Genomic DNA, 13,374 nt, shown 5'->3' on the forward strand with positions numbered 1-13,374 from the left:
TTCTAAGTAAAAAAAATAACAAAAAAAGTTAAGAAATTCAAAATTTTAAATATTTTCTAAATTAAATGATTTTGTTAGATTTTTTATATTTTATTTTTTAATTTAAAAATTTAAGTTAAAGTATATTAGTATCGTAACCACCGGTTTTCAAATATTTGCTATCGTAACAAATTTGTATTTTTATTTTTTTGTAAAGATCTAAACATTTCTCTTAACAAAAACAAGAAATATATAAAATATTTTCTACAAATTTATAAAACATCATTAAATTCATGAAAGTTTAAATATTATCAAATTAGTTTTTGTAAATAAGAAAACTCTAATTAAATAAAGAAAAACATTTAAAACTGAAATATATCAATTTCTTTTGTCAGACCTCGTTAAAAACGCATCCAAAACCCTTCTGAGCGGACGCCAGGAAGGAAATCTGGAAATCAGAAAGTGTGGGAGACAGGTGTGGGCAACAGAGTAGTCGTTCGTCCTTGACGGTGGTAGCAAAGCTTAGTTTTTCAAAACTCACGCCACTCTCTGCATGCAACGTCTCTTCCAAATTCTGAAACTCCATTCTTTCCTCCATCTCTCTAAAAACTCTTACTTCTGTCTACACAATCTCACTCTTTCTCTTCTCCGATCACCACTCAGGCACCAGTTCTACTCTTCCGGCGTAGAGGACATCCGTTTGAACCGATCAGTTTCAGATTCTGGACTGGTAAGTTCATCTCTCCCTCAGCTGTGTGTTTTCTGTCGCATGCAAACCCAGATTTTTGGTTGCATGAGCTGATCCTCTCATTCTGAGTATTTCTGGTCTTGTGGTTGTTATAGTTTCTTAAAGCGTGACTGTAGAACGCTAAGGCCTCTGTTAGAGGAGAACCCTATTCTGCATATGTGAGTGTTCGGTCACCTTAAGAGGTAAGGGAAGCTTATATAATTTGATTGTATGTTCGTTTCTACGTTCGTTTTTAATGGATGCATGTTTATTGAGTTGCTGAATGAATATGAAGTATGATTGTTGATATGTTTTGACTGTATGATGTATGAATATTTACTATGATATGGATGTTTGACTTTATGAAAATAGATGTTGAGAAATGAATTGATATAAAGAATTCTAAGTATGTAATTCCCTATGAAAGTGTACGTTCGTCACTGAATGACCCTTGATTGTTCGGTTTTCTAGTAGACTCAGTTGGAACTGGATTCTTTCATTTGGGAAGAATTCTAGTTGAGGACGAGCATCTTCGATTTGTAATATTGTACATGAGCGTTCGGCCAAGGGTAGTCGTTCCTTGGTATTCGGTTATAAACTCAAGTATATCTATATGTATTTGTATATTTTGTTTGATCTGAAACACTACTTAAAATAGTATCTATTGTATTTATCAAGCCTTTTCTCTATAAGTTTAGTAGTGCTTGGTCTTACACCAAGTGCTCGTACTAAGCAAGTGCCTGGTCTTACACCAGGCACTCGTTCCCGTTTCCGTAAGCTACCTTTATAACAACGTTCATCCTAATTCAATAGAGTTCGCTCTCTACAGTGTTTGTTCTTTGACTAGCCCTCGTTTTCCCTTGGTGATGAACTTATAAATAAGCTAAGTGTTCATAGCGTTCGGTTTCTTCATATAACTTCGTCACTTATTATTATTCGATGTTCAACAATATCAGTTTCTATGGTGTTCGACCTAGAGTCTTAGTACTCAGCCTAGGCTTGTTGGCGTTCGGTCTAACTCTCGTGAGTCAGTTCATTCAATTGGCTTACCTACTAAATAACATTTAGTTCTATTTGTCCTCGAGAAATATTATTGAAATCAGTCTCTTTCTTAAACCCGATGTTCACACTTTCGGTTTTGATCCGTTTTGGAACTGGAGACCTTTGGCCTCACTCCGAGCGTGCGGTCTTGTTCGGGGTTGATGTTTAACGTTCGGTATTTGGTATCCTAAGGGATCTTTGTACGAATGGTTCGGTTGAGATTATTAATAATGAAAGATGATGAAATATGATATGAATGAAATGATTTGGGTTATGAACGAGTATTCCAGGGAGGAATAGCTCATGAATGTATATTGGAAATTGGTAAAGTATTAATGTGGGCATGCTAAGCTCGCGGTTCATCCTGATATTCGTGATTACTCGTTTCTCACGTAGAGAAGGGTAAGTCATGTGTGAGAATGGCAGGAGGTCCTCGTCCTTATGGTTAATTTGGACGGGACGGACTAACCTCGGGTGGCAGCTGTTGAGGGTATCCCAGTTACTACATCACCCGGGTGCACGAACGTCGTAGCTACACAGAATTCATACAGTTCGGACATTCAAAGTCTAGTATTAGGCTTTGCATGTAAAAGTGAATGAATTATTTAGTTTATTTGAATTGTGTGAAATCTATGTTGATCTTTGAATTGAATTACATAAGCTTACCTTACTTCCTGTCTTGTCTGTTTTGTACGTTCGATTTTTGTCCTTCTGTTGCAATGATCATCCGTGTGGATGTGAGCAGAATGAGAAGTGTTGCTGGAAGAGGCGCTGGAAGAAGAAAATTTGGTAAAGGTAGAAGTTAAGACCGAACAGTAGAACCGTTCGATCAGTTGTTGGTTTCTTTTTATGACCGTTTGGTCATCTTTTGGGCTACTTCTTTTGTAGGTCGTTCGGTATAGGTCTTTTGTAAACCGTTCGGCATAGTTTCAGCTTTTGTGCAGTTATTAAATTCCTCGTAATATTTTAAGGTCGTTCGGCCGTATTTGTACTTATTCTCTTTTGTAAGACTGATATGTAATATTATTAATTTGTGATATTTCTATTATATGATTTTGATACTGTATTTTTGGGATGTTACAACTTTCAACAAAAATTATAAGAATATAGAAATTTTATAAGAATAGTGATAATTTAAAAAAAAATAACATTAGACTATTTTATTATTTAAAAAGTTAAACTATACACATATATTTTATTAATTGAATTTTATTTTATAAAAATTATTATTTTTCTAAAAAAAATCTAAATCTTATTTTTCTTTTTTAAATGTTTTAATTCATCTTGTATACATTTTTTATTAATAATTTTAAGCATCCAATTTATTTTAATTCAAAATAGAATAAGTTCATTTTTAATTTATAGAGTTAGTTTGATATTTTAAGTTATATTTGTATGTGATTCAAATTAGTTCAAAGAAGATCTTTATTTGTTTGTGGTCACGAGAGTATGATCAAATATTTGATTTGAGTTTTTTTTTTTTATATATAGAACAACATGTGATAGTTAGAGTTGTCATTAGTAACAATTGAGTCAAGTAATATTTGAATGTGTGATTGTTTTTTAACTGTATGAGTTGCCTGGTTAAGTGTTGAAGAATTTGTAGGTTGGATAATTTCTGAAATTGGCTCAATTAGCTTAAGATTTGTGGTATGTGAAATTTTAATTTTTGAACTACATAGGATGTATTTATTTGGTCAATTTGGTTTATATAAGGCACTTTAAAGTGGTATGTGAGTTATTTTTTAACTAAGAAACATATAAAAGGGATTAGGTGAACCAAATAATTGATCATATATATTACTAGTTTCTCTTACCTTTTAAACAACTTTAATGTCTCTAAAAATATCATGACTCATTTAGTTTCACAAGATGTTCTATCTGTACATAGAAACATCACAAGAATGATCAAGTCATACCATAATCAAGATTGATGACTTAAACAACACATGCAACTTAAAGAAGATTGACGCATGAACAAAACAAAATAGATTAAAAGAAAAGGGACATAAAAATATTTACACGAACGAAAAAACTAATTGATCCAAATTAAAGAGTTTTTCGTGAGGATCACCACTATTGTTTCAAATCTTAAATCAGATGAACAAGAAGCAAGAAAGAGAATAAAGAAGTCAAATAACTAAAGAAAAGTGCTTTCTAAAGGGATTATGAATTTTAAAAGAATGTGGTTTATAACAAAATTATTTATATTAAATTCTTTTAATATTAAAATAATTGAGTATTACTATTTTTAAACTACTATTAATTTTTAAAATAGTATTTTTTAAGTTTTTACATTTTATTTATTCAATAACATTTATTTGGAGGAGATAAATCATATAAATAAAATCATTGATGAAATAAGATAATAGATAAGTTACACAATGTAAATTTAAGGAGAAAATAATAAATTGAAATTAATTAATTATTTAAATAAGTTTATGTTAGACATTAACTTTTACCTAATATTCCAAAATTAATTTATTATTTATCATCGTATTAAAACTTGTTAAATAAAAAAAAATGAGTTCATTAGTTTTATTGTTTTTACTATTTTTATCAGCTTTTTTCTTTGAAATTTATTTTTACATATGGATCATTTATGAGTTATACATTTTTTTTTATACTCAATAATAAACACTTGCAACCAGGGAACACGGTTTATTTTATGACTTTTAATAAAATTCCACGGTTGAAAATTAACAACATTTCTCATTCTGTTATTACTACAAGTGTATATGATTAGATTTTAATAAGTTTGTTTATATTGATTATGTAGGTAATGCAATATCATATAAATTTTAAGAATTTTACACAAAAAAAGAAATTAAATGTTTGTACCATATAAATTAAATGATCGGTTCAAGGTTTTTGGTCGATTAACCATATAGACTAACCTAATTTCCCTATTCACTGAACCCAAGACTAAGGGCAAAGATAACTTCCTTTGCCCCCTTCCTTCAACTTATAGGATGGAACCCGGACTCCTAACTAAACCCTCTTCCGATTGATTGTCTCGATTTCACTGCCTTGGTTGGCCACCATGCCTACTTCTCTCCAATGCCTCCTTCTTAAACTTCTTAGTTGTTTCCCCTGGTCTCCCGCGGATAATGGAGGCCGCCCTGATAAGCAGCAATTCGCGCTCTCGGATGAGAGCCCTCCTTCGTTCTTCCAGTTGTATCCGCTTTACCAGGACCTCCTCCTCGACAGGAGGCAAGTGCTCCCAGGAGGCAAGTGCTCCCAGGAGGCAGCCAGGGTTTGCTCCCGCTTGGAGCTTTGCGTTCTCTACATGAATAATTGCTTGCTCAATTTGAAAAGTCAACTTTGAGAATCTAAAAACACTGTTAATCAAGGGATCATCAAACGACTTGGTAACCGTTCGATACCTCGTACATCAAAGATTTCATAATTCAGTTAATAAGGTAAAAACATGCTTAGAAGATATTGGGTCGTGATTGGGTCAACCTTAATCAAAAACTCATTTTGAAATCTATAAATACAAAGGTAAGGTAAGGAGGTACGTAATGAAAAACTGACTTGAGCGCCGGAATGCCTTTAGCATGTACCCACCCACTCGGATTTGGACTTTGCATAAGAAGACTCAATAAAATATTAAAAAAATATCTAAACTAAGTGAAGTCATTTAAAGTGTAAAGATATAATTTTTCACCCTACTTACCAAAACAATGTTAAATACTTACTAGTACCTTAATACAACACCTTATAAGTCTTACTATTTATATTTATATATATATATATATATATATATATATATATATATACTTAAAATTATTTTTTGTTATTTTGTCACTTATATAATTTTTTAAAACACCAAAGTTGGTATTTATAAAAATTAATAACGAGAGTTGCATTTTGTGTGTACAATTTTATTTTTTTTTTTGGCCTCTTTTACTTTTATCCTTAAATTATTTAGTGGTTGCAGTGAAAAGTAAAAGCTATTTTTAATGTATATTTATACTGATTAATAAAATTTAACATATTTTATAATTATTTTTATGCATATTGTATTATAATTTTATTTTGTATTTTGATAAAATTACGAGTACTCCTATCATATAATTATAACAACCACAGCACCCATACGTGGATGAAGAAGGAATCGGGCCCGATTGAGCAATTGGGTCTGATTGGCCAATCAGGCCAGTCTACTAAATCCTACCAATAATAACAAAATTATATTTTAATTTTTAAAACTAATAAACAATTTAAAAGAATAAATAACAAACTTTCCAACTCAAAAAATTTTATATTATTTTTAAATAGAGGTTGGAGTACCTGTTAATAATAAGTTAAATAAATTAAAGGATTAAAAGGGATAAGTTCCATTACACTCGAGGGTGTTAATGATTATGAAAAATTTAAGGAGGGAGTTACTCTAAAACTATTCACACATGACTACTTAATAAATCATCTATGTAATGGAAGGATAAAAGAAATTTAAGAAAAAGATAGCTATTTTTAACACTACCAAACATAAGAATAATTTTCAAGTTCTAGAATTTGAGTCGAATTCTCTCCAAACAAGGGGAGAATAATAAAGAATCTTCAAGTTACACGAATTTAAGGACAAATTCTCTTCAAGAAAGAGGATATGATATATGATTACTTTCTGAACATATATGAGAAGAACTTGATAAGAGCATTTGCAATTCAAATGATCTATGACAAGGTCAAAAATTAAAACACGTTTCCTTGCATCTTATAATGTTTCATGAAGGAGGAAACTTAAATAACATGAAGCTTATGAGCACAACTGAAGAATAATTTAAGAAATTAAATAAAATATATTTTTATTTTAATTTTACAAAAATGTTAAATTCACTGTGCGAGCCAGGTTGTGTTAGTTGGGCAAGGGGGTCTCGCTAGGCAAAAGTCTACATATGTAATTTTCATTTTTTGTTATTTTTATGTATTTTGAACTTTGGGCTTTATTTTAAGATTTATAGGTTTTCTTATAGAGGTACTAAAAGCTAATGTAAATACTTATATTACATGCATTTGCATTCTTTAAGAAAGGAGTATCTTGGTTCTTGGATTAGAAATGATTTTTTTTTATCAAAGATTAACATCTTTGTGGCGAATCTTCATTTGACTTATCAATTTGTTAGAATGTGGCGTCCTCATCCCTGTCTTATTCCACATTCTTCTCTGATTTATTTTTGTTGTGCTTCTTAAAGATTTAAATTCAAAGGTGATTGTACTCAAATAGGATGATATTTAAATCAATGTTCTTGTTTGATTTTTTTATCTTATTTTTATGTCATATTAAAAAAAAGTTCTTTGATATTTGTGTTATGTGCTTTGTTTTGAAATGTTGTTTGGTTTGTTATTCTTAAAGTTTTATAAGGAGTAAAACCCTGATATTTTATCCAATTCGGTTGAGTTTTTAATTTTTCTTGTTCTTTTTTTAAATTGTGCATTTTTACATTTTATTTGTGGCAGTTATCTATGTTTTGTGTTTTTTATTGATTGTAGTCTTAATTAATTGTTTACCTTATCTTACATGAGTTTGTGTGTTTGAAAAACAATCTACTTAGTTTTCTTTGTTTGTGTGCTAAACTACAAAATTAAAAAAATAAAATAATAATGGATCTAAATCAAAAGGAAACAAATATATTGAAAGGAAAAAAAAAAGATAAAGTAAGAATCCAAGAGTAAAAGAAAATTGTAGAGTTCAACAATATTATTGTGTTGCACTATTGCTTATGATTGTTAATCTATTATATTCATTCCTTTTTTTAGAGTCTCCATGTTGTCTCGTTTAACCTTTTTTTAGTAGTCCTATAATTTTTTTTATTTTATGTCTTTTAAAATTCCTTGAAGTTTTTCTAAAGTTTTTTATTTTCTTTGACTTCCTGAGTCAAGATTTAGATCTCGCAACGTTTTTCATATTGATTTGTCACTCTTTGCTTAAGTTACTTGAGTTCTTTGCTAAGCGCTAAAGTGAGTTTGAGTGAAAAAAGACAACAGAGCACTTAAAACAAGAGAGCCTACAAGTGCGATACACAAGTGAATTTTTTAGTGAAACAATTAGAAAAGTGACAAGGTTTTAAATATATTATGTTATTTTGTCTTCCTAACCTTTCTTGCATGATGTAGCAATATTGAACAACACAACACGTTTCAGTAGGGGCATCCTTTAGGAAATGGTTTAACATGTGGTTTAACCTATTGTACTCATCATCGAGATAATTTGATTAGAGAAAATTAAAGTACTAAGAGAGTTTCACAAAGAGATACACCTAATGCTTGTATGGTGTTGGAGGAGGAAGTCAATGAAATTGTACCACACATAGTATACCTAAATGGAAAAATAGGTGAGCTTAAAGGAAGGGACCAGTATGACAAAAAATCTTATCCAACTGATAGAACAAGTGATGTAAGATGCATTAAATGTAAAGGTTATAATCATGAAACTCATAAATGTCATAATTGGAATGCAACTTCCATAACCAATGAAGACTTCAATAACTACATTCTATACTTGAAAGGGAAGAAAGAAAGGACTTTGCAAAAGTTAGATATGTTGAAAAGAAAACAATAGTGGAAGCTAATGAGAGCATAAGAAAATGTAGTCCTTATAGAAAAGGAAACAAAAGAAATAAGAGAAAAAAAAGAGAGAGAAAAGAAAGAGAAAGAAGAGAGAGAAAAAAGAGAAAGAGAAGAGAGAGAATTCTCTCTGTTACTTTTGGAGTCACTTCCCAACCCATTAACACTACCTATTTTCTCATGCTGGATGAGAAGAGTATCCTAGGACATCGTCTACAACCCTTTGGTCATTGTTCATATCCTACGACCTTTTAGGCAAATTCACGATACCATTGGCGGTTTCCACGATTGCCCTCTCTAATCTCTTTGACCAAAGGATTCTCTATTTTTCCTATTACTCTTGTTGTACTTCCCATCACCTCGTGAAATCAAGGGCCGACTATCTTCCTCCAAGATCTTGTTACTGCTTAATTGAGAAATCGCATACCCATGACTCGAGTCCTCGAAAAACAAGTGTCAACCGCCCTGCTTACTATGACCTTTAGAAAATATTCAAATAAAAAAAGAAAAAAAAATCAACCTAAGCAGAGTATATATTCTTATACCCAAAAAGACCATAGACAAATAAAAACAAACAAAAAACCTTATAAAAAAAACCCTACTAAAGGCTTGACTAAAATATTCCAATAACAACAATAAAAACATATCTTCAAAAACTAAACCAAGGTTCTATTGTAATATTGCAAAAGTTACGTTGGTTTTGGAACGTTTTACAATATTCATATTCTTTCATTAATTGACAACGTTAATATTTTTTTATTAATTAGCAATAGTCAAATTTTTAAGTGCTGTAATGGTCAAATTATTTATTGCTTTTATTGTCTTTTATTAATTTTATTCTTCCCTAGCTCTATAAATAGAGAGCTATTCCCCCATTCCAAAACACACCAAAAAAGCAATCTTCTCTCATTTTCCTTTCTTCTTTTCCTCTTCTAAAATTATTCTGGGTTATTTTATACTCTTTTTAGAGATCCTTGCTAGTTCTGAGATCCTCAGAAATATTCTGGGAAGTTTCTGTTGTATCCTGGGGGACTGCGTAATACATCGCAGATAAGTCCTTAAGGATAGTGAATCTACACGCCTAAGGAAATATTGTTCATGATTATGTCAGCATATTTTACAACAATCTTAAGGACTTATGGCTGACATCAACAACTCAATCTCGGAGTATCAAAACTTTGTTTTCAGAACTCAGACGGTATTTGTGAAACCCATAACTTTCGGAGGCTGCCAAGGTGCTCGCAGCAACGATGGCTTCTGATCGCATTTGTAAGGACTGCGGATGAGGACGAAGAAGATGAGATACTTGAGTAAATTTTCGTATACTTTACCCACAAAGAGAAAAACACAACCAAGTATTTTCTCGTTTACCAATCTTAAATATTTTAAAATTGTGGGGGTGTAGGTAATTTTACTTAATTACTCGAAAAAATAAATTTTGGCTTTTCACCTAATGATATTGATAGTATTGTAAATTTGAAAATGGTGATTGTATCATTATATGTTTATATGTGGATGACATGTTAAATTTTGGTACACGCAATGAGATTGTCGCTAGAACTAAATTGTTTCTAGGATCAATCTTTGACATGAAAGACATGAGTGAAGTCAATGTGTTTTTAGGTATTAGAATCATAAGGAAGGGAGATAGTATATTACTATCCCAAGAACAATATATTAAGAAACTTCTTAAGAAGTTTAGGTTTTATGACCTCACCAGTGAGTACCCCTTATGATGCTAATTCTAAATTAATGAAAAATAAAGGAGAATCATTATCTCAACCTAAGTATTCCTAGATAATTGGGAGCTTACTACGCTTGAGGAGCTTTTTTAGACTTGATATTGCTTATGCAATAGGTAGACTGAGTAGGTACACTCAATGTCCAAATTAATAACATTAGGATGCACTTTCCAGGCTTATGAGATCCTTAAGAGGTTCAATGGATTATGCCATTGCATATAGGGGATTTCCCGCTGTATTAGAAGGGTACAGTGATGCTAACTGAATCTTTGATTCAGATGAGACCAAATCTACCAGTGGTTATGTATTCACACTTTGGGGGTGGTGCGATTACATGGAGATCAGCCAGACAAACAATTATTGCAAGATCAACAATGGATTCTAAGTTTGTTGCTCTTGATATGGCTGGTAATGAGGCTGAATGGTTGAAAAACTTCTTAGCAAACATTCCACTAGGAATGAAACCAACCACATCAATATCAATACATTGTGATTGTTAATCGGCAATAGCTATAACTAAAAACAAGAATTACAATGGAAAGAATAGATACACAATTTGGTGAAGCAGCTGCTAAAGAACTATTTCCATTGAATATGTGAAGTCAGAATGGAATCTAGCAGATCCTCTTAAAAAACCCCTGAGAAGACAAATGATATTAGAAACATCGAGGGGAATGAGACTTAAGCCACTTGCAAACAAACAAGTGATGGTAACCCAACCTTTGTGATTAGAGATCCCATGAATAAGGTTCATATGGGTAAAAACAAGTCACTTGTTAGTTCTGATAGCACTAAATTGATTTTAATCAATTGTGTTCATTCTTATGGTGTGTGTGAAAGTGCTAGAGACTGCATTATTGAGAGGTTAAACTTTGTTATTAAAATTCTATGTGGTGAAAGAATTTTAGTTTAAACAAAGTTTTTAATGATTTTCATATCCCTTATGGGTGGTGTATGATTTGCAGCATACACTTGATGAAATCACCTATATGAGTGTCGAGTGGGGCCGCTTGCATGAGATCTTGGCATGATCTCTAAAGCACTCATGAATATCGGGCACGCGCATGGCCTAATTAGCGCAACACAACGATAACATCAAGGATTGTGGGGGTGTATTGTGATTAATAAACCTCTAACACACATCAAGTGTCTTTGGTTCATATAGCTTGCTATACCAACTATACTGTGTGTTAAGTATTTCAATCTAAGACGGGTTCATATAGCTTGCTATACCAGCTCTGATGCATTACATCCTATAAAACCCAGAATAAAAGTTTCTTATCTTTCTTTAGTGTTTGAACTATTTAAGTCAAAGGTTTCCTTTCAACTTCTTTTGCAATATGTGGGGGATTGTTGTAATATTGCAAAAGTTACGTTGGTTTTGGAATGTTTTACAACATTCATATTCTTTAATTAATTGACAACGTTAATATTTTTTTATTAATTAGCAACAGCCAAATTTTTAAGTGCTGCAACGGTCAAATTATTTATTGCTTTTATTGTCTTTTATTGATTTTATTCTTCCCTAGCTCTATAAATAAAGAGTTCTTCCCTCATTCCAAAACACACCAAAAAAGAAATTTTCTCTCGTTTTCCTTTCTTCTTTTCCTCTTCTAAAATTATTCTGAGTTATTTTATACTCTTTTTAGAGATCCTTGCTAGTTCTGAGATCCTCAGAAATATTTTGGGAAGTTCCTGTTGTATCTTGGAGAACTTGCGCAATACAACGCGGATAAGTCCTTAAGGACAGTGAACCTACACGTCTCAGGAAATATTGTTCGTGATTATGTTAGCATATTTTACAACAGGTTCATCCTCAATAACGCACCAAATATGCAAAAGAACAATCTCTCAAAATCATAAACCTTTAAGAAACTCCCATTAAGAAAGAAAACAACAAAAGCTAAACAAAACACCAATGAGCACCTACTCTGGCGTGTTTAGGGGTAGAAGACTCCAACTAAAAAGAAATTAGGAAGGAATAAAAAGATGGATTAAAAAATCACTTGACGGTTTGAGAAACTCGGTGGATCCCCAACGATTGAAGTCATGGTGGTGGGAGTAATCTCTTCATCTAGTGACTGACTCACCCACTACAGCGTGAACTTCAACCACTAGTGGCAACCAACGATGGCAAAGAACGAAAGCAAAAAGTGAATGGAATGGAAGCGTAGAAGAGAAAGGATGTGAAGCGAAGTGAAACGAGAACGAGAAAAAATGTGAAGAAGCGTAGAAGAGCGTAAGTGAATCGCGAAAGGAGATATGGGACATAATATCAAACATTTTATATCGGTTATAGTGTTTAACCAATATAGAAACTTTTGTTCATTATTACATTTTTACCATCACACTACTTTTATACCGATTCTAGGTCTAATCGGTATAGAAAAATAACTTTATATACTTGTTTTAAGTGTAACCGATATAGAAATCTTTGTAATTTATTGCAGTTTTGTCATCACATCACTTTCTATACTTGCTTCGAGTGCAACCGATATAGAAAAACTTATCATATTTACGATACTACCAGTGTGCCACTTTCTATGATGAATTAATTTTAACTTATATAAAAAAATCATTACAAAATATATATTTTGCAGTAGTAGTGAATAAAAATTAATATTCAAGATACTAACATGTGACATCCAACAAACAATGTTAATGTCAATTTAATTCCGATTTTAAAAAATAAAATTTAATTGAATAAAATAAATATTAAAAAACAATAAAATGTTCACTAAATATTAATTAAATCACTAATAAAATGTATAATATTTTCTTAAATAAGAATGATTTTTTTTTTAAATAGGGATGATTGACAACTCAAAAAGCCTTATTCTCCCTCTTTCACGTCATGTGCATTGGGAATCTAATTACAAAAGGCACTTTTTAGAATAGCTTAGAGGATATAACTACACAACTTGTTGGGAAAAAATCCATTAAAAATAGAGAAAGTTTTAAAGCAATGTGGTAAATTTTGTGTGAGAGAAGTGGATTGGCAATGTGAAAAGATGATAGATAGGGGTAGGGTTTAATTCCAGAAAAGATGCATATTGCCTTGTCACACTACTGTACTTGGTGATGGCAGATTTAAATTTGGTAAATTTTATTCCCCTCTCATTCACGTGCTCCCATTCTTCTATCAAACCTCACACCCCAATTTAATGGTCCAGTGTAGTCATTCTCACATGTTTCTGTCTACCTACTAACATTATGTCTAATATGGATCCAAAGTTTTAAGCCTATGCTGCTGTCTATTGTCCTTCTTCCTGCTCTTCAGTTACCATAACTCACTTTCCACATATTAATTCTTCT

Source organism: Vigna umbellata, chromosome 9, assembly GCF_029865625.1.
Source record: "Vigna umbellata cultivar VRB3 chromosome 9, Vumbellata_1.0, whole genome shotgun sequence".
Classification (NCBI taxonomy): domain Eukaryota; kingdom Viridiplantae; phylum Streptophyta; class Magnoliopsida; order Fabales; family Fabaceae; genus Vigna; species Vigna umbellata.